General features: G+C 35.1%; 1 long non-coding RNA gene across 1 annotated transcript in view; it reads left to right on the plus strand.

Moving 5' to 3' along the window:
- Positions 1 to 25,683, plus strand: part of LOC135279901 (uncharacterized) — a 93,629-nt gene that overhangs the window by 9,563 nt on the left and 58,383 nt on the right. Inside the window, exon 3 of the long non-coding RNA XR_010347050.1 lies at positions 11,951 to 12,016. This is a non-coding gene — a long non-coding RNA (uncharacterized LOC135279901). The remainder of the gene's footprint in view (positions 1 to 11,950; positions 12,017 to 25,683) is intronic.

Consider the following 25,683-nt stretch of genomic DNA (forward strand, 5'->3'; position numbering starts at 1 on the left):
TTCAGTCCTTCCTGGTATATGATTTCCTTTTTAAACTGCACTTGCTTCTCTCTCATCCAGATGTGCAACCAGGTACTCACGTACAACATGTAAAATCACAGACTGTGCAGCAATAGGCTTGTGTTGACTTAAGATTCTTCATCTCATGTGTTAGATGGGTTTAGGATTTTATAAAACACTTGATATGCACCTACTGTGGCTGCAATATCTTCCTATTAGAGCCCTGCTCTTTTCTTAATTCCTACCTTTATTGCTTAAGCACTCACCTTGTTATTATCCATAGAATTGGATAAATAGAATTTATCTGTCAAAGATGGAGGTAGATATATCTTTTGCCAGTGCAGCTCTTCAAGTCTGTAAAATTAAGAACATGAATGAGGACTGAAGCTGTAAATAATCAGCTTTTCAAGACAGAGAGTTGTTATGCATTGTATATGCACAGTAAATAGCTATCTGTTCTTTGTTGTTGAATATAATGCAATAATGTGAATGCAATAATCAGAATTACAGCCTGAATTACTAACTTACACTCTGGTTAAAGAAGAGAAGGTTCACATTTTCAGATTTGAATGATGAGTGTGAAAGTTCTAAATCAATATTTGACATCATCTGATTTTTTCTACCTTTGCCTTAAAAAAACTGAAAATTCACTTTTTTTTTTCCAAGTAACAGTACAAAAATATTTATTCAGTATATTTCACTGGGCTCTTTCCATCCAGTAGATTTTACTACTGTTCTGCACCTTTGACAGATCATTGAAACTTATTTCAAAATATTCTTAGAAAGACCTGCTTTGTTTTTGAAAATGTCTTTCATTTTTTTTCCCAGGCACTCTTGGTAGGCAGCATGGGGTTAAGGTGAGCCTGAAAACTGCACACTCTTCAATAAAAAAGTGTTTGAGTGAGCTTTCTGCTCTACATTTCACTGCCTGTATTTGGAGGTGCTGCATTGGTTTTGACAGCATTGACACTGGTCTGTCTCAGACAACTCTGGTTCATTGCCTTGCATATTCACAGACAAAAACCACACAGATCGTTATATTCAATAAAATATTGATAGGGTTTTTCTCTGCCTTCAAAAGGCAATAACAAAATGGTGGCACAAAAGAATTCTCCAGTCAAACATATTCTGTGCTTAAAATGCATTATTAAAAACCTCGGAAACCAAATGACCACATGATGTTTTAGCTCAAGAGGGATGTCCACAAGCGTTTAATAAAAAAGGCAAGATTACAGAATTTGGCTCAAAGTCATGAGGAAAAAATTAAAATCAATACTACATGATCTAATGAAAACCAAAATCATTAAGGGCAATAGGCTTCTTTAAAATGCAAAAAAATAATTTCTGGAAGACTAGACAAGTCAAAAAGCCACTACACATTTTTAATATCAACTTTTTGGATTACAGATTTTATCTGTTTTCTGGAAAAATAATGTTTTAATAGAAGCGTTGGTTTCATTTTTACCATGGAAAATTTGTTGAAGAAATTAAGTTTTTATTAGCATTTAGAAGAGAAGGTTGTATTGTATTTTATAAGCTGAATGGTTTGTAACTTTGTTTATGTACTTTGATTAGCACAAGCAAAACCATACAGTCTTGCAGTGTGTGTCTCTCTTCAGGCCAGTTGGCCAAGCACAGGCACCAGTTTAGTTCTACCTCTCCAAAGTTGTAGTCTGATGTGAATGGAACTGTTTGGGGTAGAAATCCCTTTATTTTGGGATTGGGATTATCATGGTCTTTATTTTTCTGGCTTACAAAATAAAAAGATTTTATACATTTTCTGTCCCACCTGAACACTCTTCATGGCCCCAATACTTTGAATATTGCGTGCTCCCTCAGACAGTCTCCTGTGCACATCCTTTGGAAAAGTTCCTCCTAATGAGATCCAGCCAGGGCCACGCTGCCCCTGTGCCCTCCTCTGCTCCTCCAAAAGGAATCCTTGGTTTGCTGATGTCATCATCCTTCTAGAACTGGATATCATCTGTGACTTACAAACTACATGACTGAAATTTGTGCCAGTGTTTAAAATTAAAGCCATATGCTTCCCATAATTATTTGGATGGATACAAGCAGTGCAAGGAAGAAGAGATTTTAAGTCCACATGATACCTCTATAAATCAATGAGATTCTGTGACACACTCCCCAAACTGTTACTTCTTGCTACCTTCTCTGTAATAATATGTTTCCTTTAATATTGGAAACATGGATATCAGGATACTTTTAGCTGATCCAAAATACCAAATGTATGCAGTGGACAACTTCCAGCAGCAATAAGATTCATGTGATGCTTTAGAACACTATTAATTAAATCTCACACCATCTCAAGAAGTGGGTGGCAGTATCTTCATTTAGTACATGGGAAACAGCCAGAAAAAGATGGCTGGGTCTCCACTGCACAAGTCAACAAACAGCACTAGTATTAAAGCTTATCTATTAGTGTCAACTTGTTAGACTTGCCACTGTCTTCAAAAGCTCTTGCTTGCCTACCACTTCATTTGCTTCTAAACATTGCTTCTGTACATGTTCCAAAACCTCTGATGAGAGGCTACATAACACCAGCTATGTGTCCCCACCTAGAGCCAAATTCAGTCTTGCAAATGTAAATATGGAGCAATTTTCCTGATATTAACACATTCAGGGCAACTCACCATAGTCTAAATAAGAGCTGTGTGCAAGACATTTTATTAACATAAAATGTCAGAAGTGGACACTGGTCGCTGAGATACATTTTTTCCAGACACAATTTTGCTTTGTAGTTTGCAAAGGACACAAATGCCAGTTCAAACTGACACAGTTTTTTTACCCAAAGCAAAGGCAGTCTTTTCAGAGACAATGGCTTCAGTTCTTTTCTCAGTGTAAAAAGCATAACCAGACATTTCCTATTACGAGTAAAAAGAATTATGCAGAGTGAATATCCTATGCACCAACATTAAAATTTCTAACCGATGAGAAGAACGATGGGTGTGCTTCTATTTGTAACACAAAATGATCAGAACAAAAGTCAAAGCTGTAATGCATTCACTTACTTAAAAATGTGTATTGTTATACAAGGCAATTAAAGAGTTTCAGACTATTCTCTATGTGATCTGCCTTTCAGATGAGACCTCAAATTGAAGCATTTGATTATGAAAGCTCAAGTGGCAGTTATCATTAGAGGTGTTAACCCTAATATGCTCTCCAAATTCTAAATGAGTTGATCATATTCTCTCTTCCTAGGTTCTCCATGGCTTTTATATGATAAGATATTCTTCTTTCCCCTTCCTAAAGCCCTTCTAAAAGTATTACTCATACCATATGGCTATCTTTAATATCCATTTTGGTAGCAAGTATAGTGAGTAACCCTTTTATACAGCCTATAAATTATTTTAAGAAAATAGATAATTTGATATGCATATGTGCTTCTCATCTACCTTGACAGATAAGTCATTAAATAAGAAATCACTTTTCTCTGTGTGTTGATAGGGATAAAGCCTTAACCTTTTGCTTCAGGCTCTGAAGATAGACACCTAAAAGCTTAATCAAAAAAGTCTAAAATATTTTTTCTAGGCAGTCTCTTATTGAGGGAAGGATGCCCTTCAGTTATACCAAAAACTCACCACACTCCCTTCAGGCATCACAAGAATGAGCTGCATTGATTCTCAAAAATTAGACAAATTATGTAGTTTTGAGGGATAGACAAGAACCCTTGGTTCTCTTGGCAATTTAAAATTTTTTTGATTGTGTAGTGATTATATGTACCAATATTCTTTTCCACCTTTCTAGTAAGTACTATTCGTACTCACTGAAATGGCACAGCATCTGTGGTGGGACCTGTTTCAGCCTGTTTGTACTGCATTTAGCATACTAAGCAAAATCAATATTTGTGAGATAGGTAAAAAGGTTAAAACAATAGCAGGAGCAATACCTTTTTAGCCTCATTAGCTAAAATCAACTTCAAAGGTTTTAAGAAGTAACAAATAAACACATCTGCAAAACATAGGTTTTAATTTGCTTGTGATTTAAAAATGAACACTGCTTGAGTTACTGTATATTCTGTGATGCATGCAAACACAGTCATTGATTCAATTCTCATTAGTGGCAGAAAGAGAAATGACTGTCCTGTTAAATGTACAGAATTTTGTGATGACTACTGGCATTTATAAAACTGCTGTTTTGCCAAATTCTATGTTCATTTTCCCCTTTGAAATCTCAACATACATAAAGTGCACTTGGAATACCTTCACTACTGAAAATCTGACTGTGGGAAAAAGCATACAGTAAAAAAAAAAAAAAAAAAAGAGAGAAGTAAAATTTTAATAAACATTTATTCCCAGGAACACGTGTATGTACTGTGAATACACCACAGCGGTATCAAAGCAACTCTTCTTTTGAACTGAAGAATGCAAATTCAGTTTACCTTACTTCCATATCATTTTCTGGTTTAATCCTAGCAATATATTATTTTCAAAGTTAAGCTAGGTGTGGTCTGCCCTTGTTTCTACCTGAAAACTGGGTCTTGCTAATGATTCCAAACTTCCTAGATGTCAACATTTTTACAAGGTTAACAAGTTTGTTAATAAAGTTAGCCTGGTAAAATAATCTTCTGTGAATAGATGTAACTTTTGATAATTTGTGACTGATGGTATTTTTCAACAGCTGGTGCCATGTTCTTCCATCCAATAATAAACACAAGTAGCTTTGTTTTTAGTCTAGGGGGGAAATATTTGGGTACCTTAGTGCTGAACTTGCCTAGTAGTTCAACATGCCTTCTTAGTGAGCAACAGAGTATTTAAAAACTCATTTAAGGTCTACATCTGATCCTTCTAGTGTCATATAATTTTAATTATTGCTGGCTGGAGCCAGGTCAAGCCCACGTTACATCCAGAATTGAGTTCCTCCCCATGAGTCAGCTTGTCTGCCTAGATTATATTTATTGTCCCCTTAGTACTTTCCCTTACAGTACTTAACTATTCCTTGTATCTATTGATCCTTTCTTTCATAGATCCACTGATTTTCAGTTTCATCATTTTGCAGTACAAGGGATAATGATCACTTGTGGGTCATTCCAAATTACTATTACCTTGGGTGTTTTTTGTTCTGGGGTTTGTTTTTTTTTGTTTTGTTTTTGGTTTTTGGGGGGTTTTTTTGGTTACTTTTTCATCTCTATTATAGGTTATATAAGATGTTTATACTGTGGAAAAATTGAGTTCAGAATTGGTAATTTTTAAACTTTCCACATTAGGAAAAATTTTAGTGTTATTTACGTCTTGCTCTTTGAATATGTGCAAAATATGGACTATCAAAAAGGATCTCTTGAAAGGTAAATTTATGTGTCTTTTCAGAGAGGAAGAGCTGTGGCACATGACTGCAAGATGAGATGGTCATGGAACAGTTAAACAGTAGCTAGTAAAAGACCCTTAAATACGAGGGTTCAGGGAAAATTACTCTGAGCATTCATGAGCATCTCCTAAAATGTAAGATCAGCTCTTAGCTCCCATCTCCAGGATGAAGAGTTCCTATCTCTTGGCTTTGCTGATGGAATAAGTCCCTTGGGGTTTTGAATTTTGGCAGGAAACATGCCTTTTGTAAGCCCCAACAGCTCCTATGCACCCTACATTATTTGTGTGTAGTTCTGTTCCCACACCTTAGAAGCAGTGTCAGTAAGAATAAAGAAATACTTAGTCAAGCTCTTGTTTATTATTTTCTTCACTCCCTTCATCACACTGCATAATTTAAAATAAGCTAATCTGGGGTTTAACCCACTTCATTTTTCCATCCTAAAAGTTAACTTAGCTAATAGATATCTCTTGATCATAGTCCATCAGCTGTCTCTAACTGCTACTTTGGGGTGGGGTGGTTCATCCTCCCGAAATGCTTCCTTACTGTACACTGGCTGTAGAGGAAAAAGGTGATTAACTCTTTGATGGCCGCAATGGCCAATGGCAGAAGAGATAAAAGCATTGTAGTTTGTTTTTTTGTTTTTTTGTTTTTTTTGGTTTTTTTTTTTTTTGTGAAATATCCTTTAAATTAAGCTTAGCCTCAACTTTTCATTTCAGGTAAATTCCCGAGACATTTGTATGGCAGGTAAACAGGCAGTAGGAATCAAGAGCTTTGGATATTTTTTTTTGTAGAAGCTGTAAGTGGATAAAACTTTTCAGGCATTGCTTTAGAAAGATTACTTCTCAGACAATCTCTCATACTACTGTCAACAGAGAAAACAAGTTAAAAGCTTGAGTTAAATGGTTTGTACATAACACATGTCCTTTTGAATAACTGAGCTTGAATCCATTTGAATCAACAATACTATCTGTCATAAGAAACTACAGTTTTCAATATCAAAGCATCTTGAATAAAAGCCATTACTCATTTTAAAATAAAAAGTGATTTCATTTCTGCTCTTAGCAGCAGAACTCCTACTGTTAACTTTCCATTTCCTTACCATGCCTTTTTTGTGCATACTTCTTTGCAACACTTTGCAGCAGCTGTGGCTAAGTGTAGCATCCCTTACTAGATGATTCAGTAAGACTAGAGGGCAGAGAGCCCTGGGCATTGCATACACTTCCAGTTTTGCCCCATGTGCAAACTTCCTTTAGGTGTCAGTTCAAGACATACCACCACATTGTGGTTTGAATGTTTTGCTTTCATTTTGCTTATTTTACATGTATGAATTCAAGAGGGAAAAGTCTGAGAATGAAAAAAAAAAGAGTTTCTGTCAATTCCACTAAATGCAAATGAAAAATTGCTGTTAAATCAGAAGTAACTGCTGTTACTGTGCAACTGTGACTATTTGCCTTTGTCTCCCTATGTGTTTTGGTCTGCAGCCATTAATAGCTTGGACTCCATGAAGCAATAGAAAAGGGGAGTGTGTCAGAGCAGCAGGCCAAAATTAAATTACAGCAACCTCGCGCTTTGCATTAAAATCTCCACTAAGCAATGGAGGCTTGTAATCGTCCGGATTTTCCTTAAAGACAATGGCCCTCCATGCAACTGGCTACACTCAGTTAATTCATGCTGTCAGCTTCCTTTATTGGCTGTGGGGAATGCAGTATTGATTCTTGAACTCAAAAGCAGCACAAAGAGCCACTAGTGCATGGTCAAAATGCAGCAATAAAGAGCTGGCAGCTTGAGAAAAGCAGCCATTCCATTGCACAAACAAGGTCAATTAGAGGACAGTGCAGCATAATATAAATAGCATTAGCAGCCCTCTTCAACCATGATGAGACCATGCTGGGAAGATGACAATAAATAAAATAGAGTTTAATGCAGAGTAAACACAAAAGCATTTAATGTAATTTAATTTAAAATGTTACATCCCTTTAAAAGTCCCATCAATTAAAAAATACTTATCTTCAAAGACTATTCTTTTCAGGTAAATCCCTGTATAAATTAATTATGTACATATGTAGCATTGAAAGGAAATGTATTGTTTAATAAATGGTTAATTCTTAAATAAAAGCTCTGTGATATTATGTCTCTGTAATCTCTTACTTTTTATTAATAAAAATATTTCAGTGTCATTTGAGGGTAAAAATAGGACAAAAGTGTAACTGTATTTTTAGTTCAGAAGTAAAATATCTTGCAAAGGAGCCTTATGTCCTTCTTTAATATCTCACAATTATTATCTTTTTGATGAGAGACTTTTTCTTACTATTTTGCCAGCTCAGAATTAATTCCAAATGTAATATGCATCATTCTGCTAACACATAGAATACTCTAAGTGAATTAGGCTCTTAAAGTAGTTTATGGGCTTCAGACAAGCAGCTGAGAAGCCTATATTGTATAAGGAAGATAAAAAACTTTCAAAACTATTTAATTGTTTAAACAGCAATAGAAGTATTTGTTTCAAAGCCCTGTTAAATAATTAATGTGCCAAAAGCCAACAAAAGAGTTAGGTTTACATCTCTGGTTTATTTCTGCAGTCTTGCAAATTTTTTGGCAGTACATTCCTCACTTTTTTGATTTTTTGAAGCATTCCCATTGGCTTTGAGTGTATTTACACAACAGGAAGTAATTTGGCTAAGACCTGTGACAAAGGTTGAGCATGAAGTCATCATCATCATCATTGTTTGTGCCAAATCTAACATGTAGAACTGTGTCTTGTACTTGCACAGAGCAATAACTATACAATTTACATACAGTATGCTTAAAAACTATTAGGGGAGATAGAAGTAGCAAAGTTTTCACAGAATAATCACAGAATAAACTAGGTTGGAAAAGACCTTTGAGATCATCAAGTTGTTTTTCCTTGCAAAAGAAACGGGCATTCCAAATTGTTCTACGAGAATTCCTTCCTACACGATCAGTGGAATACATAGGAGCTCCTTGTCTCAGACAGCAAAAGAAATTCCCTCTGGACTGACAGCCAGTATGGGAACATTTTTTTTCAGCTATTAGGTAGAGCAATGATTAGAATGCTGCTTTTATTTCTAAGAGCTTGAAATATCAATAAAACTTGAGGGTAGTGAGGAAAGGAGTAAAAATTAGCTTCCTACAATTCTTGATGTCTAGGAAGCACAAGGTAAAGGATTCTTATCATAATATGTCCTAGGCTGGTACTTCACGTTCTTGGGAAGTTCAGCTGTCCCTAGGTATTTTTTTCGAAGTTGCTGACTTTTCCAGACAAGGTAAGCCAGAAGATAAGAGAATGGAGACAAGACAAACACCAATAAAATGAAAGAAGTATCTATGAATCTTTTGTCACAAGTATGAATTTTTTGTCGCAAGGAAATCCTTATTATCTGGGATATTTTTTTTTGTCCTTTATTCTAGAGCCAAAACAGATTATAAAAACCATGATCAGGCAAATAAATGCATCCAGCAATTTGTGACCAATTAGCTGTTAGCTTTCTTCACCTCAGTAAGGGACATTCTCCTTAGCCCCTTTTCCCTTCAAGTAAGTAAGCAAGTGGACTTGTTTGGCATTTGCTCCTTTTCTGGAAGACAAGGCTGACTGGGAGTGCAATAGCAATCATAGATTTTAATAAGTGTTTTTGAAGCGTGACTGGCTGGAAATTTTTTTGCATCTTTTAGAAGACATCTTTAAGAGAAATCAATGTGTTCTGCAGGAAAATCAGATAACTTATCTGTATATTTCCTAAGCCAAAGCACAATAATAGTTGTAGCAAGATTTGTAGGAAGTGGTAGCATTTTTAGTTTGGTCTTGCATTATCTATACTTTTTATTGATTTTTTGTCATGCTGTTCAAGACTTATGGAGACCAAAAAAAATTTCCTTTGTGCACTTCAGTAATTTTATAAAGATATTTTTTTGTTTCTAACTTTGAAAATGCAAAATATTTTATCACTAGTGTAGAGAAAAGCAGAATGTTTCTGTAAGCTCCTTGGTATTTAGGAAAATCAGGTGGGACAATGTGTCTTGCTTCCTCATACATAGTAATTATGTCTTAGTGATAGCAAAATATTTCTTTCATCCTTCCTTTCCTTTTTGCTCATGATTTTTATTCCAATGTCCCATAAAAATCTATAAATATATCATGGGCTGTAATTATCTCTGAAACATGCACTAAGAGACTTCTAACTTCTGGTGTGAAACTTTTGGAGGTTTACTTTTAACTCATTGTAAGGGACATACCCAGATTAATAAGTCATTAGTGTTCAGAAACCTCAATTCAAAAAAATTAAAATAATAACACCATTAATGTTTTCAAACACTTTTCTTCTCGACACCACTAAGTGTCAGTTCCCTTTGGGAATGAACTTCTTTCCTTCTTCTTCTTTTGGTGATGTAATAAATATCCTCTGAAAAGCAGCAGGTATTCCATTGCTGATTCTGTATTAATATCTTGTTATCTCATTCTGGAGAGATATAAGTATTCTTTATTTTTATTTTTAAAATAGGCCTCAGTCATACATTTTTAAATTCTAAAAATTCTACCTTCTCTAAATAGGGTGGGTAATAGCTGAGAGAGGAATGCAAAGATTGAAAGTGGGGACTTATGACTACAGATTTTGCACCTCACAAGCAGATGAATGTAAAGGAGAGAAGGATGCTGAATAGTCCAAGAGCCAGGAAACAATTTGGAGAAAGGCAAGTGTTAAGGTAATGTGTTCATCAGAAATTCAGAAAGCTGCAGGTTTTGATTGCAGCTCAAAGTAGGAAAGTCATTTTCCAGGTCCCAAAATGGAAGCAAATTATTTGACAACATACTCCAGAGAAGACAGGAAGAGGAAAAAGGCTCAATATAAAAATTACACATCTGTCCTCATTCTTCATTTGTGTAAATTCCTAGGGTGTAGAGAAGGAGTGTGGTTCTAGGTCCAGGTCTTCCTATAGCCTCACTACGGGGAGATCAAGAAGCAAGAATATAAACAATTCTCTTTCTTCTGGGCTGTACAGGAGAGCTATAAGGCCATATGGGGCCTCTGCATCCAAATATGTAAAGGAAATAAAAACTGGAAGCAGAATTTGCAAAACAGTGGTTCCATATCTTACCAAAAGAGACCAGCCTTTGAAATATGTAGAAGAGAACATGCACAAAAACTGGGAATGGAGTAGATTGCATTTTTTATGAAAAGGAAATAACAGCTGAGACTGTGAAGGTTTCAGATGTTGGGAATTGAGAAGATAGCAAGTCCAACACTCATAATTATGTATTTGGTAATGCAGAGGATATCCCAACTCTAAAGAAAGCCATCATAGCATAAAAGTGTTTATAGGCACATTTAAAATGGGAAATTTTCAGAAAATATTTTATCATGAGCCAACAAGCTGTACAAGATGCACAAATAGAGAACTTTATGCTTGCCACAAAGATCTTGTTTGAAAATTTTATGTTCAAGGAGTGGGAAATACTTGACACTTTATAAACTAAAGCCCTTTCTGTTTTAGTAGCCTATTCACCCTTAAGAGGCAGAAGAACAGAGTACTCTGAAATTAGTAGTACACAATCCGTTTGTCATATTACATGAAGAACGGACAGAGAACACTTAAAATGAGGTTGAAGAGTCCAGGTTCTTCACTATTTAAAAACATTTTGCATCAATTTCTTTTTACTCAAGTACCCTTGTTAGATTCCAGATGATACTTTTGTAAAATATATCTTAATGGCTCTTCCTGTGCGCCCTTCCTAAAATCTTTCGATTTCAAAAGCCCTTATATTTTTGTCTGTTTGCTTGTTTGTTTGGATTTTTTTAGCTGCTTGTACATAAACAACTAGATATAAAAATAGTCTGCAGTAGGTAAAAGCATTTCAATAATGATAGAAATAAAACTATTGAGAAAATATGCTAATATGATGATGAACAAAGAAATTTCCTTGTAATTTGGATACTGTTTATTTTGGAAATTTATAACACAGTTAGCTCAATAAGACAAAAATAAAAATCTTGTATAATGGGTTGATTCCTCTTCAAAAATAGATGAAAAGGGAGAAATATTTACCTGTGGGGTTTTTTATGTGTTTGTTCTGAACTGATGGTACAAACAGAATGACAGCTCATTCCAAGTGACCAATCTTGGTACTCTCTTGTGTTTAAATCTTGTGTTCTGAAAAAACATCTGAGAAGTCTTAGTATCACTCAGTACCACTTCAGAGTCCTGTAAAATAATTTCTGTTTTCCTCCTTTCTCTTCCAAGAGCAATGGCTTCATTTCTACCCCTGTGTGAAAATATTAAAATTTTTAAAAATGGTTTAGGAAAGAAAAAGAAAATGAAACTACCACAATATTCTATCTTACCCAAATACCTCATATAATAGTCAGTATTTTAGATACCAGACTAGCATGTTCTCTCACTAGAGAGATTTTTTGGATCCACAACACTTTTCTACTTCTTCAGTAAAAATTTTGAAGACCAATTTCCCTGACACCTTTTCAGTGGCTGAAATTCCTAGGATTCCTTTCAAATCGCATTGTTGCTGTTTAGAAGAAAATCTAAATATTTAAAATCACAATGTCTGGGAATCAGGATGTTATCAAGTCAATAATTTTCCATGGTTTATTTTTCCTGGCAGATACTGCACTCCACTCTGAGAGAGCAGAGGCTTCATGAGATTATCCTTGAATATATAAGCAATCAGGTAATGCATGCAGTTTATCTAAAGCTGGTCAAACAACAGGGTATTAAAGAGGAATATATGTTATAGTTTAATATAACGGCATGCCTCAATAGTTGTTGGACGGGAAGTGAATGAAGCAGTGCTGTTAAAGCCCAAAGCATCCCGTTATTGGACAATAATATGTAAGTGGAATGCATTATTATGATTATAAATAGGTCATTTCCAAAGGAAACACACTCGATGCAGACGGGAATTACAAATCATGTGTAAAAAGAAATGACCTTTAACGGAACAAAGAACAGTAAATAAAAGAGACTGCATGAGACTTCTCTCTGCTGAGAAGGAACAGCCCTTGTTTGTCAGGGTGGTGCTGGGGAAGTTACGTCTCCTGCCTGTTACTTTGACTGCATCCACTTGGCTGCAATTTGCAGTGCATGCAGACTGTCCATGGAATGTGAAGGTTAGGAAGGGCGTACAAAAGGACTGACTATCCAGTTATTGCCTCTAGCTGTTTATCATTGCTGAGTCTAAAAAGAGAATGGATGGGATTTAAAGCAATATAAGAGAATCCAAGGCACCCTCAAACCCATTAAGCAGAGATAATAAAAACTATTCATAAATGTACCTGTGCACATCATCATTCAGACAGAGGTTTAAGCAGTTGTTTTGGGTATATTCAGCCTCAGGAAGTAAAAGAAAGATGATTTTACTCCACCAAAATAGCTGGAATTATAAACTGGTAATGCATGTTAGGATATAAACTGAAAGTTAATTATTTCACTTTTCCCTGACATTCTCAATCCAAAGTTGTATTCTCACTTAGTGTTACATGGAGGGAATGATAGCTACTACTATGACCAAGAATGAAGACCTAAAGACCTTCTCCATTCAACAGAAAATTGCAACATTCTGTATAGAAATGTTTTTAAACAAACAGAAAGCCATAAAACCCCAGGAAGGATTGGGTAGGAAATGTAGGATGAGAATGCAAAATGAGAGCGAATTTATGAAGATTTATCATTTGCTTTCAAATTAGCCTTTCATTTAACATTCAGTGAGTCAGTGTATGAATGCTGCCTGAAACACTGAATTTAAACAAGAATTTGGTCTTAATGCAGAAATTAGTACCGTAACCAGCCACAAAATGAATGTTGACTGATCACTCCACCACTGAATACATCATCCAAAAGGGCTTATCTGCATATGTTTTATCTCAAAAGTTGCACAAAAGACATCCTTCTCAAAATAGAGCCAGTCTGAAATCAGCACATCAAAAATTCAGTACCATGTAGCCACTCTGAATTCTAGGCTTGGAACTGCAATTGCAGTGCCAATAAAAAGACCAGAAAGCTTTTGGCAAGAGCTTTCCAGTTTTGGTTCATATACAAAGCCTGTAAAACATTATTTGAGTTGAAATGTTTAGAGAAAATATCACATTTTTCTATAAGGGAATTTTTAAAATATTCCTTTTGTATGAAATCACGTGTATAGTAATGCATTTATTCACCTATATATATTCTCATCTGAAGTGATCCAAAGCATTCGTATTTCTTTTTTTTTTGTAATACTCCTGCCTACAGAAAATAACCTGTTGTAGCACGGTATTAATTCAATACAATCCATTTTTATTTTCAATTTCAAATAATTATTTTAAAAAGTCATTAAAGAATATTGAACTCATGAAAGCCTGGGTTTATTGCCCTGGAACTGATATTCTCTAGAAAGAAAGCAGCTTTTGAGTCAGTAATAGCAGACCAAGGATTCATCACAGCTGTGAACATCCTTTAGCCACCATGTGAACGTTTCTGGTTTATAACCACCTTAATCTGTCAGGTTGTGACCAAGAAAAAGGATGCCAATATTATTAATTGTTTCTGAACCAACAACATTATTGCAGTTGAAGAGGCCTGTTTATATGAGCCACTAAGTAGTGCATGAAAAAGGGTATGAGTTATCTTCAGCCTTGGAACTTCCACATCAGTTTTGATTATCTGCATAAATGCAGTCCACAGTTTAATGCTCTGGTAGTTTTATTTTTATTTCTGCTTCTGTTATATAGCTTTTCTGTATTCTTGTTTCTTGGACTGAAAGCAACAGCAATTGGAAGCTTCCTTGCAAAAGAAACTCTTGACTCTATTTGTGGAAATGAATTACAAAAGGTTCTTAAAACTATAAAAACAGAATGAATATGTACAAGGAGTATACTGCTAAATATTCAAGCTCTCATGTCCATTCATAACAACTAATGCCACAGAAAAAGATGTTGCCATTTCAGACCTAGAATTTTCTGTGGCATTGATGTAGCAAAGTTGTTGACAGATGGATTTGTAAGCCTGCAACACATGAAAGCAGTGAATAAAATATCAAACATGTACAGGAGGTACAATGTGAATTCATTGCCTCTTTCCTAATACACAAGAGAACATCAATAAGGTTAAAATTAAAGTTACAATATTTTTTCACCATGTGAATACTGTGAAGCCCATTGCCACTAGATGTTATAAAGATCAAGAATTCAGAAAAATTAAGAAAGGAATCAAACTTTGTAAGTAGAGCAGTCCAGTCCAGTGTCAGCCTAATTAGCTATAAGCATGTGATATAATGAGTGTTAAACTTTGCACTTTGAGATAAAAGCAGTCTTGGTTCTGTTATTAATTAGGAAGAGACTTAGGGTATAAGGCAGATAACTTTTATGAGCCCGCTGCAGGATTTTTGAAACTCCCTCTGGAGTACTAAGTGTTTCCAAATCATATACTACAACAGGTGGAATTTATCCTGACCCAGGACGGCAAGTCACATGTTTTTTACCTACATAAGTAAACTTTTTGTTTAAAAAAAAGAAGCCCATGATATTATCATATTTGGCCTAAATTTAAATTAAATTAATTAATTCCTAGTAAGAATGGCCCAGCTGCAAAAAATAGAATCATCTGATTTTTAGAAAGTTGCAATTTTATAATCTCAAAGTAAAATAAATATTTATCTGCAGATATATTCATTAATTTCTCAGTGTTTTCAAGCAAAAATCCCATTTAATAATGAAAAAAAAAAGTTAAACCAGCCCCAAACACACAATTGCTGACTTTTTTATTATTCCTTTGATTTTAACTCTATGAATCTTGTAAGCAGGTCATTAAGATAATGGCACTAATCATACTTATCTGAATATGTGTTGTCCTCTTTGATGTGCTTAGCAATATGCTGCTCTGTATGAAATTAAACAGTAGCACTAACATCCACAATAAGAAGAAAAAAGTGATTGTATGAGAAATATTTCCTCAATAGCTATAACTGTTTGTGAAGGCTAAAATTTCCCCAGTAAGTTATAAAAAAGGTCACAGCTCCCCTCATTTATTTAATACCATGAATACAGCCTTTTATTCAGGAGTTTGCCTGCAGTCAAAGCTAATTATTACCACCATATTACATAATTTCTCCTACATGGTATGTAGATGAGTAAATGGTTGTAAACAAGCATCATGCTCCAGGATGCTCATAGCATGAGTGAGGAAATGAGCAGCTACCTTTCAAATCTCGTTTCCAGAAGATGTTGTAAATTAAGATCAGGAGAAATAATGCTTCTGAATCTTTGAACTCAGCTATTAGATTTTTATTGTCTTTAGTAATTTCAAAAGTTAATCTGACTCATTGTTCCTATTACAGACGTATCATTACATGATTGAAGGTTAATGATTTCACAGGCATATTTCAGGGTCTTGGGACTCATCCAAGATCTTCCTAATGAGAGGATTCAGAATCTCTGTCCATAGGCCCAACAGACAGCACTTTCAAGGGAGAGCAGAGACCTCTGACAACCAAGAGACAAGTATTCATTTCTTTTGATCTGTAGCCATTATTTTTATAACTGCAAGACAGCGCTTTAGAAAGACTTTTTCAGTTATAACATAGAAACTTTATTCTTCAAAAAATTTGAGAACCATGGCTTTATTTAGAAATTCACACTAATAGTTGCTTACCTTCAAGCACTTAAAAAGTTACTGATTGCTGTAGTATTCTCACATGCTTCAGGTTAAGCTCCAGCTTAAGTGCTTTTACAGATAAGAAAAAAATTGCTCAGCGTCTTGCATGACTGAAGAGTACCTTTTAGGCAAGGAAAGAGCTTGGCAATCTTCTTTTCTTTCTAAACTTTAAAATATGTTTTTTAGGGAGTCACTGTGGTTTCTGTTTCTTTTATCATATTCTTTCACTCATATTTTATTAGAAATTATTTTGTGTGCTGCTGAAACCTTTCTAACACATAGTTCCTCTGCATACCCTCATAGTTTAAAAAGACACTCTCCATTTTTGCTTTAAGCTAGAATTCAAGAAATGTAAGAGAGTTTCATTGTCCTGAATTGCAACCCTCATCCTTAATAAACAGTATAGTGTGACTTCAAAAGTAAATCTGGTAATTATTTTACCATGTAAAATCTGGTATTTTGCAAATTTTTACATTTGTGCCAGCCTTTCCTTGATTTTTTTTCCTAAGTGACAGCAAAATAATGCAAAATCTTGAGTTTTCATATAAATTGAAATGACTATGTTTCCATTGCTTTGTTCTAGGAATGCAGTTTGCAATTAAAAGAATTAATGATTGTTCTTTTAAGCTGTCATGCCCATATAGGCTACAGGCATCCTTAAGTAACTTCTAAATGGATAATTCAGGACAGTTTTTCTACAGAATTGGAGTACAATGACTTTATTAGCTACCACAGCTGTGGTTTGAAGGAACCTGAAAGAACACCTCAAGAGTTCTTCCTGGTAGTTAAATTGACCCTTGAGACTTATGACTAGAGAACTGTTCCCAGCTTTTCGTGTGAACCCCATGGTGATCCAAAGTAGCCAAACAAGTAGGAGATCTCCAAAATGTATCATACACAGAAATCAAGGGATGGTCCAAATTATTGAACTATTATCTTCTCCCAAATTGTCCTAGTCTCTGAAATACACCACCTGAAATCATATTGCCCCATCCCTGGAAACATTCAAGCTCAGGTTGGATGGGATTCTGAGCAATCAGATTTAGTTAAAGATGTCGCTGCTCATTGCATGGGGGTTGGACTGAATGTTTTTTAAAGATTCCTTCTAAAACAAACCATTCTATGAATCTGTGGTATAGACTAATTGCATACTGAGAGACAGATTGGTCAATGCCTTTTATCCCTTTATTCTGCCTGATGCCTTTGTTGGCTCTGTAGTAGGGAAATGCCTTCTGGCTGTGCTGCATTCCTCTGTTGTAGGCCTGTGAATGTCCAAAACCAGCCTAGGAAAATTTTAGGAAACTTATACATGATGGTTACTTGGTTTTTTTTCCCTTTCACCCTTTACAGCTTCTGCAAAGTTAGAAATTTTGGAGAGAAAAATTTAAACAAATATGGCATATATTCTTGCTTTCAAGGATGTGTAATATTAACATTACCTGCAGTCCTTTGAAATGTTTTCTAAAAGTAATAAATATTTCAATCAAAGATATTTTATTTCAGAACCACAAAATCAGATTATTATGAGTCCTTTATACAAATCTCTTTACTGCTGCTTTTTCTTAGAGTGCTACTATAAGAGTGTTTCTGTGAGTGTGTAAGGAATCCCACTAGTTTTCCTAGCGTTTCCTCTAAAATAGTCGTTTTCTGTATCTACATTTTAATATTAGTTCCATGCTTGCACATTGGTATTAACTTTTCCAACTAATTATATGGCAATAATATCCATAGTTCTTGCTTTTTAGCTAGCATTAGTGATAGATCAGAAATACTTCAGTCAAGACCTTCTGTGGAAGCTAAATGATTTATTACATATATGTCCTTCTAAAGTTTAGTTTTGATAATTAATTAATGTATGTATTTTAATATATACCAAAATTGTGTGCTCTTTTAGTGAAACCCTTCCTCCTAATTTATTGGGATTTTATATCTCCTATCAGTAGATCTTCTGTTAATGCTAGTTTAACTGTAATCTGCAATCAATGCATTATTGCTAGTACAAATTATTCAAAATATGGGGGGGTGTTACATTTTTATGTGAGTCTTCATTGTTATATTAAATATGTAATAAGTTTTGAACAAATGGAGTATGCAGCAAAAAGATTATGTTAATGTGTATGCAAAGCTGAGTATTTTGAGATTTTTTTTGAGATTGATTGAGACTGAGAAAAAAAAATTGAGATTGAAGTATATGAGAATAAAAACCCTAGTATTTTAAAGAGGAATATACTTACTATTTTTAAATCTAGAATTATAAATTTAATAAATTGAAGGACATGCTTCTTCTTAGAAGAAAATCAGATTTTGTGAGGTTGTGAACAAATAACATAAAGTACAAGAGAGAACTTCCAGTAGCTCCTGCTGGAACTACTGGTACAGATTTTATTCCATCCAGTCTGATGGTGGAATGTCTGTTCCACATTTCCCCTTTCCATTTCCTCCTATCTCTGCCCACTCACTAGAACTGATGTGGAGTTGATGTTCAAATGTTGCCCATTGTATGGGGCAATCTCTTTACTCTGCCTTCTGGTAGTGTTCAGAGTGTAAATGGTTACAAAAATATATTTCAAAAAGACAAAAAAATTTGTAAGTCAGATCATTTAAATTAGGATGACAAATGCTAAAAGGTCTAAAAATGTTTTTATACTTGTGACATTTTATTGGTACACAATATCACTAGAATGGAGTAAAAACCAAGAATGTACCTGAAAATAATAGCAATACTGAAGGTATTGACTTAAGCATCGAAATTGTACTGGAACTGTGATTTTACATGCTGTTTGTCAATCTAGGTACACTTTGTACTTTCTTCACTGACTGTATTTTAAATTGTTACCAAGTAAATAAAAAAAAAAAATTCTAGTTACCAAGAGGTTTATAGCTTAACTGCATGGATGGGAACAGGTCAGATTGGCAAGCATGAGTGACTATCCAATGTCCAAAGCATGTTAGAAAATGCCCATTCTGCCAAGTCTTTAAAAGCTTATGTGCTGTGTCCATGCATGTGCTCCTAATACCTGTACGTCTGAAGTTCAATTAGAAAAATATCTACAGAAATACAAAGCTCTAGCACTTTGCCCACACTGATGTGAATTTGATAAAAGCTGGTGTTTTTAAAAGCCTATGTACATAAATATACAGTGGATTAATAAAATAATGTATAGGATTTGAGCCTTAAAAATAATTTCTTTGTGTCCTATAGATACAAAAAAATAAAAACAACCGACGTCTACAATGCAGCTATGAAGGTGGAATCAATGCTTCACTGTTATTTGCCTGTAATTGGCTTTGAGCATCACAATGCACATGTAATTGGGTCTGTACTTGTATTCTTCAAGGATTCTGTGCTATTTCTACTTGAACCCATTTTTGATATGGTTCAGCTCAGCAGTGCCAGCTACCTCTTGTTATGCAGTTGAAAAACTGTGGCCATTAAAAATAGGATACGGTGTGATTTTGTTTTGCAGCACTGCATGGAAAATCAGTCGCTGTTCACAACAGCTCTGTGGTTGGTTGATTTAAAGCAGGAGGGCGACTTCAAATTGACAAGCAGACAGTTCATGAAAAAGGATATTGTATCTTTAAGGCTTTCTGACTGATTGTGTTTAACTGCGCTACCCAGCAGGCAGTAATTAGGCAGTAGCTTTGCTGAGAAACTTAAAGCAGAGGCTGTGTTGCTCTATGCTCTTAAATTAAAAAAAAAAAAAAATACAAGAAAGAGAAAAAAATATGGATTTGAACAAATGGGATTTTTACTGGTTTTTAGCCAGTATGGGAGCAAACAGAAAGCAGACCCCTAGAGGCTCCTAAAGTTATCTTTCCATGCAGATAGTCTCTAGGGAGCTGTGGTGCTTGAGAAAGGAAGCAATGAGAACCATTATAGAAGCACATGACACTATTGCTGAAGGTCAGAGAGGTATTGGAATAAAAGAGAAGCTGCTGATACAAAATGACATGACTGCTGCATCTTCTGGACAAGTTCACAATTTTGATTGGAATGTAGCTCGAACACCTCATGAATGTGATTAATAAATAAAAGTACATAATAATGATGATGGCTGAACTGGTGCTTCCCCAGACTGCTGCAGAGCACAAAAGAGCGGGAATCTAAGATAAAAGGCAGCAAACAAAATACGTGGTTAATGCTACTGCATAAGGAGAGTTTGATTTGAAAATGTTATTGTCATTTTGTGGAGTGGACACTGCAGTGCACAGTTGCAAACACTGAATGCAGGAATGAATTGTCAGCTTTCTCTTCATGAGTGTTATAATAAAGTAACAAATTGCAGAGGGGAGTAAGAGAAAGTTAAGATACGGTTTTGTCACAAATAACATAGGAATTTCATGGAAGCACTCTGCTGTCACACCTCTATTTTCTATAGCTGCTATTTTGATGGTTGTGCTTGGACGTGTCATCCTTTAAGAGCAAACCAGGCTTTGAGAAGACTCAGGGCCCTATAGCCATTGATATATACTACAACCACCTAAACCATATTTTTTAAAATGTAGTTCATTTGTTTATGTGATGGCATTATGCTGCTGGAAAATGAAGTTATTTATTAACAGGATAAATTAAGCCTATATTTTGATTTGGCATCAGGTAGTAGATATTGTAAAAGAGTCACATTTTAAATGTGATGAGCTCTATTTTTGCTGCATAGCTTCAGTTCTGAGGTCCAGAAAATGTCTTTTGATGACTATGGCTCTGATTCTGACTAGAACTGCCCTCTATAGTTCTGACATTGGTTCTGATAACTTTGAGTGATTAAAGTCAGTCTCCTTCAACAAACTCTCTGGTTTGACAAATCTTTTTTATTTTATCTTCTTCACTCACATGTTAATGAAAAAAGTAAATTAGCATGTAAGTTGGCAAGAACACTGCACTGAGCAACATGCATTTTCACAAGACCATTGTCCTGAGGTTTGCAGTTTTTTAAAAAGGTTTGATCTGAGTAAATTAAGAAAGCTTATCAGAATTCTCTGACTGAATGTTTATAAGAGCCAGAACGGCTTTCCAATTACAGCTGGGCTTGCAACAGCAAGAGGGATTCAATGCCACTGCCTAAAATTCACCCATCTTTATTTTCTCTTTTCAAGGTCAATCCATTTTTTGTACTTCATAGATACTCTTTGAAACTGGGATACCAAGAACATCAGGGATTAAATTTCCAAAGTTTTTTTTTTCCTAAGTAACAATGAGCCTAATTCACTGTCAGTTAATGCCAGATGTTTTTTCCCCTCAGTGTTAAGTTCTTCAAAACTGTAGCTGTATAGGACACTATTCACAGGGGCTTAACACAGGGAGGAAAATTATTACTTTAAGTCAAATAAAAATAATAATTTATTACATCACATTTTGTAATTCTGTTTTTAAGCATAAAAACAGTTTTACAAAAAGGTTTTTCTCGGGTGTTTCTATATGCACATTTTAAGGCAATGCCTATGAATGTCCATCTTCTCTTGGAATCTTCTGGGGCCTATGAAGTGTCTGTCTTTTAATCTGATTGTAAAATATTGCCCCAGCTCTTTACCACAAATTTGAAAATCAATTTTTATATCTTGCTAAAACTACAGACCTCTCATTTATTTCTATGGTTATTCTACCAAGAACAAACAAAGTGAAGAGCCTTTCTGTGTTTTTCTGTTAGAACTCTCCCTCCCACCTACTTGCGCACATGTGCCTGGACACAGATGCCTACAATATACATATATATGTGTATACATGTCTGCATGTACATACATCTCTACTTATGCAATATTTATATAGGTAAGAATACAGCAGCTGAAACTCATGCATGCTTTGCTAAAGTCATCAGAGACTCATAGAATGGTTAAATGCTTTTTCTGACCTGGATGGTTTTTCACTTTATCTTGAAGCTTTTTGAGTGGTGTGTGTAATCTACTGTTATTTGTTGTTTAAATCTGTCACCTGGTAAACCCTCTGTTTTTTCAGATGGGAATCCACACTGATGGAAATTTGGTCTTCTGCAAGTTGTTTCACAGTCTCCAAATCAGTTCAGCTTCAATGACGCCCTTATGAGGGCTGATTATTTTGCTATATTCCAGGCTGAAATAATTGTGTACCTGGCCATCTGCTTCTGCCTTTTCCAGCACCTTTCTGAGGACAGCTCTGGGGCACTCAGTGGGGCCCACAGCAGAATCCTACCGAGGTGTCCACACATTCCTCTTGTGGGAAAGGACAGACTTTACCAGTCATTTTCAAAGCTGTTTAATTAAGCATTCCTCCTTTCTAAGAATAATAGCCTTTAACAGCCTACATTTCCAACAGCAGCTAACATATCATCTCTGTGAGGTAAAAAAAAATATCTGCTAGTCATGATGTAAACCCTGCAATGGCATTCTAACAGTTTTTAAATTTAAATTAGCAAACCACTGATTAATCGTAATGATCAGTCAACTCCAAACTAGATTAAGAAACTTGAATACTCTGAGAATAATATATGGGTACCAATTTCAAAGTATGGTACAAATATAGCCATTTTGGATTAATGTATATTTCTCAAAATGTAGCAGGATGAATTTAATTCATTTTATGGTGTTCATGACTTTTAAAAATTATTTTAGTGAATTACTATAGAAACTGTATCTTATTCTTTTAATTAATCTTTTATTTAAAGAAATGTTTTCATCCAGGATACTAAAGAAGAACATTATAAACATGCTCAGGCAAAAGGTAATAGATTTGGAGTTTAATTGCAATGTTCTGTTAAGCATTTTAATGGAAAACCTGATGACCCAATTATACAGCAAAAGTAGAAAATCAGAACACAATATCTGGATTTGAATTTAAAAATGCTGAGATGCATAATACATAGGAGTTTGATATCCATTCTACTTCTTGTCAAGAAGGTAAAAAATTATCAAGAATTAACAGACAGCAGAAATCAGACCCTGGAAAAGAGCTAGGCATTCTGGAGAGGAATATAAATTATAGTTTAACTTGGAATAGTACCCTGCATTTCCATGCAAAGCAGAATCAGTATTTTCTTTAATTTTCCTGCACTGACATTCCATTCTTTCTGTACTACCACTATTCATAGTGGCATCAGCAAGATCTTCCCAGGGTTAATCCTCCCCAGTATTGAAAGACAGCTACAGAATTAGCTAGTTTAAGAAGAGATTTTCCATGACACTTGGAGCTCAGTCAGATTGAGTCTAGGTGTTTCTCTTACCTTGAAAATCTTTCCTTTCCATCTAAACTGTGGTTCCCAAACTGAGATCCTAACGGGCTAGTTGGTGAGGCTGGGAAGAATAAAAGAGTGGCTTAAAGAACCATAGTATTTTTATTCTTCAGTTCTAAAAAGTAAATCTAATACTGTACTAGTCTTCACTCAAACCTATAATACTCCCAAAAGTCTACTCTACTAGGACAAAAAGTTTGAGAATGACTGCAGTTTTCAGCTATTTTGTCTTCTAGAAGAGCAGATATAAATAAAATTTTCTATTCAGTGTGTCACAGAAAACACAGAAAAATGGTGTTTCATTCCGTAAGTGGTACTTTGGGTCTCTAATGTTGAACGAAAAAGTAATGAAAATGGGGCAGTGCAGATGTAATTATTCATGAAAAATGAAGCTGTTATGCAAAGTCCTTAAGAAAAGTACCTCAGGTACTTAAAAACGGAGGTAAATATGCAGACACGTGAGACCATGAAGTTATCAATTGTATTTAATGCCTCAAAAGAGATTACTTTAAGGGTATCTAACCTGCTACCAAACTGTATCAAACAGAAGGTTAGGGCACAGATCTTTAGTAGCCTGCTGACTTTTTAGCTATCCAAGCCTTGATTTTACTGCCCCTACACACAGAAATGTTAGCCACTATGTAAAAGTGAATGCCAAGCATACCAGAACTACAGCTATCCTCTACAGTGTAAATTGGTAATTTTATTTTACTTGAATAGTGTACAAAAATCTGTATCATATTTACTACATTATCAGCACAAACCCCATTAATTTATATCTAACCTCATACAATCTTCACTTCTTGCCAGTTTCATGGGGCTATGGTAGACCATGGACATGCTAATATTGATTTCATCTTCATTATGGTCTACATCATCAAGTGCAGACGCTTGAAAATTCATTAACTCAACAATCCAGGTTGTAGTAGGATTCTTGAGGGACCAATGCCGTGTTAGCAGCTCACTGGAAAGCTGGACTTTCCTTAGGGGAAGCTGACAGAGTTTGTGGCCTTCAAATGTATAACCATTCTTAAAACCCAAGCAATCATTCTGGTGGTTCAGAAATTCTGAAGTGTCTTTTACGTATCTTTCTGTATGCAAGTTATGGGGGAAAAAAGGTATCTGGAGGATTGGTTGCTCTAGATTTGGTTCTGATCATTCAAAGAGAGTCTGCAAATGTGCAGACTGAAGGCAAAGTGGCAGTGGCAAAGCAATGAAAGAGTTCAAGATCTTTAAGAGAAGGAGACAGGTGACCCTGTAATATAAAAGTAGTGCATTTCAAATAGGGAGCCCTTAATAGTTTCAGAGAAAGATGAGGTTTACAGATTTAAAAAAAAAATCCTATAAAAAATTAGTATTAAAAACTTCAGTACAGAGGAAGAGTGGAAACTAGACTAAGAGACCAATCTTGTAAAATCATCAGCTCTTTAGTAGAAGTCTAAAATAAAGAATTTAGAAAGTATGAAGTCACTCAAATGACTGCAGATGAACATGAAAAACAGCAAAAAGGTATTGAGACAAATTCAGAAGTGCCAAGGGACAAACCAAGAAACTTTCTACAAGATACATGAAAGGTGAAAGGAAAGCCATTTAAGTAGGAGAAAGACAAGGAAATTAAGACCATTACTTCACAGAGGTTGAAAAACTGAAACTAGTTTACATTGTTAATTTCTGCTTATGTCTACATTACAAATTCTGCGAGCAGACAGGGAGTTAGTACTACTAACACCAAGGAGTTATGAAATCTCAGGCTAAGACAACCATTTAGAAAAGTACAAAAATAACACAGACATTTTCAAATGCCTGGATGTAATGAAATTCCTACTGTACATGTAGCTAAAGCAACTCTTACAAGTGTTTTCAGAGGTGATATTTCAGAAGAATTGAGAAGGCCATATGTAAAGACTGCAATAACAAGGTAAAAAGAGAGTTAAGAAACTACAATAACCAGCTTCACTTCTCTGTGAGAGATAGTCTCAGATAATTAAACAAATTATTTATGGGCACCTCAGAGTATATAAAAAGGTGTGCAATCAGCATGGTTCAAAGACAAACCATGTCACACCAGTTCAGCTGTGATACAGTCCTGACAGGGTACTGGATATAAGAGAAACAGTAGACATTACTGTTCTTGACTTAAATAAATGCTGTCTCAGGCATCTCATAAGGAAGCTAGATGAAACTCTTTGACACCAGATACGTGCAAAACGGATCAAAAATTATTTTGAGTACCAACCAGTTTGGCACTATTCCACATTTTCATTATTAATCTGGAAGATGCATAATATAGCAGTTTGCTTATTAAATTTACAGGGAATACTTCTGTGGGAGTGGCTGCAAGCATGCCAGAGATGGAATTAGAACTTAAATTGATCTGAAGAAATCAGCTGGAAAAAAATGAACACATTTCAGTAAGCAGGAATACATAAATCTGCTCTGAGACATGATGAACTGAACAGGAAATAGGAGGCAATAGACGAGGTTTCAGATATGTAGAAAAAAGCTG

This window comes from Passer domesticus, chromosome 1 (genome assembly GCF_036417665.1).
Source record: "Passer domesticus isolate bPasDom1 chromosome 1, bPasDom1.hap1, whole genome shotgun sequence".
Classification (NCBI taxonomy): Eukaryota; Metazoa; Chordata; class Aves; order Passeriformes; family Passeridae; genus Passer; species Passer domesticus.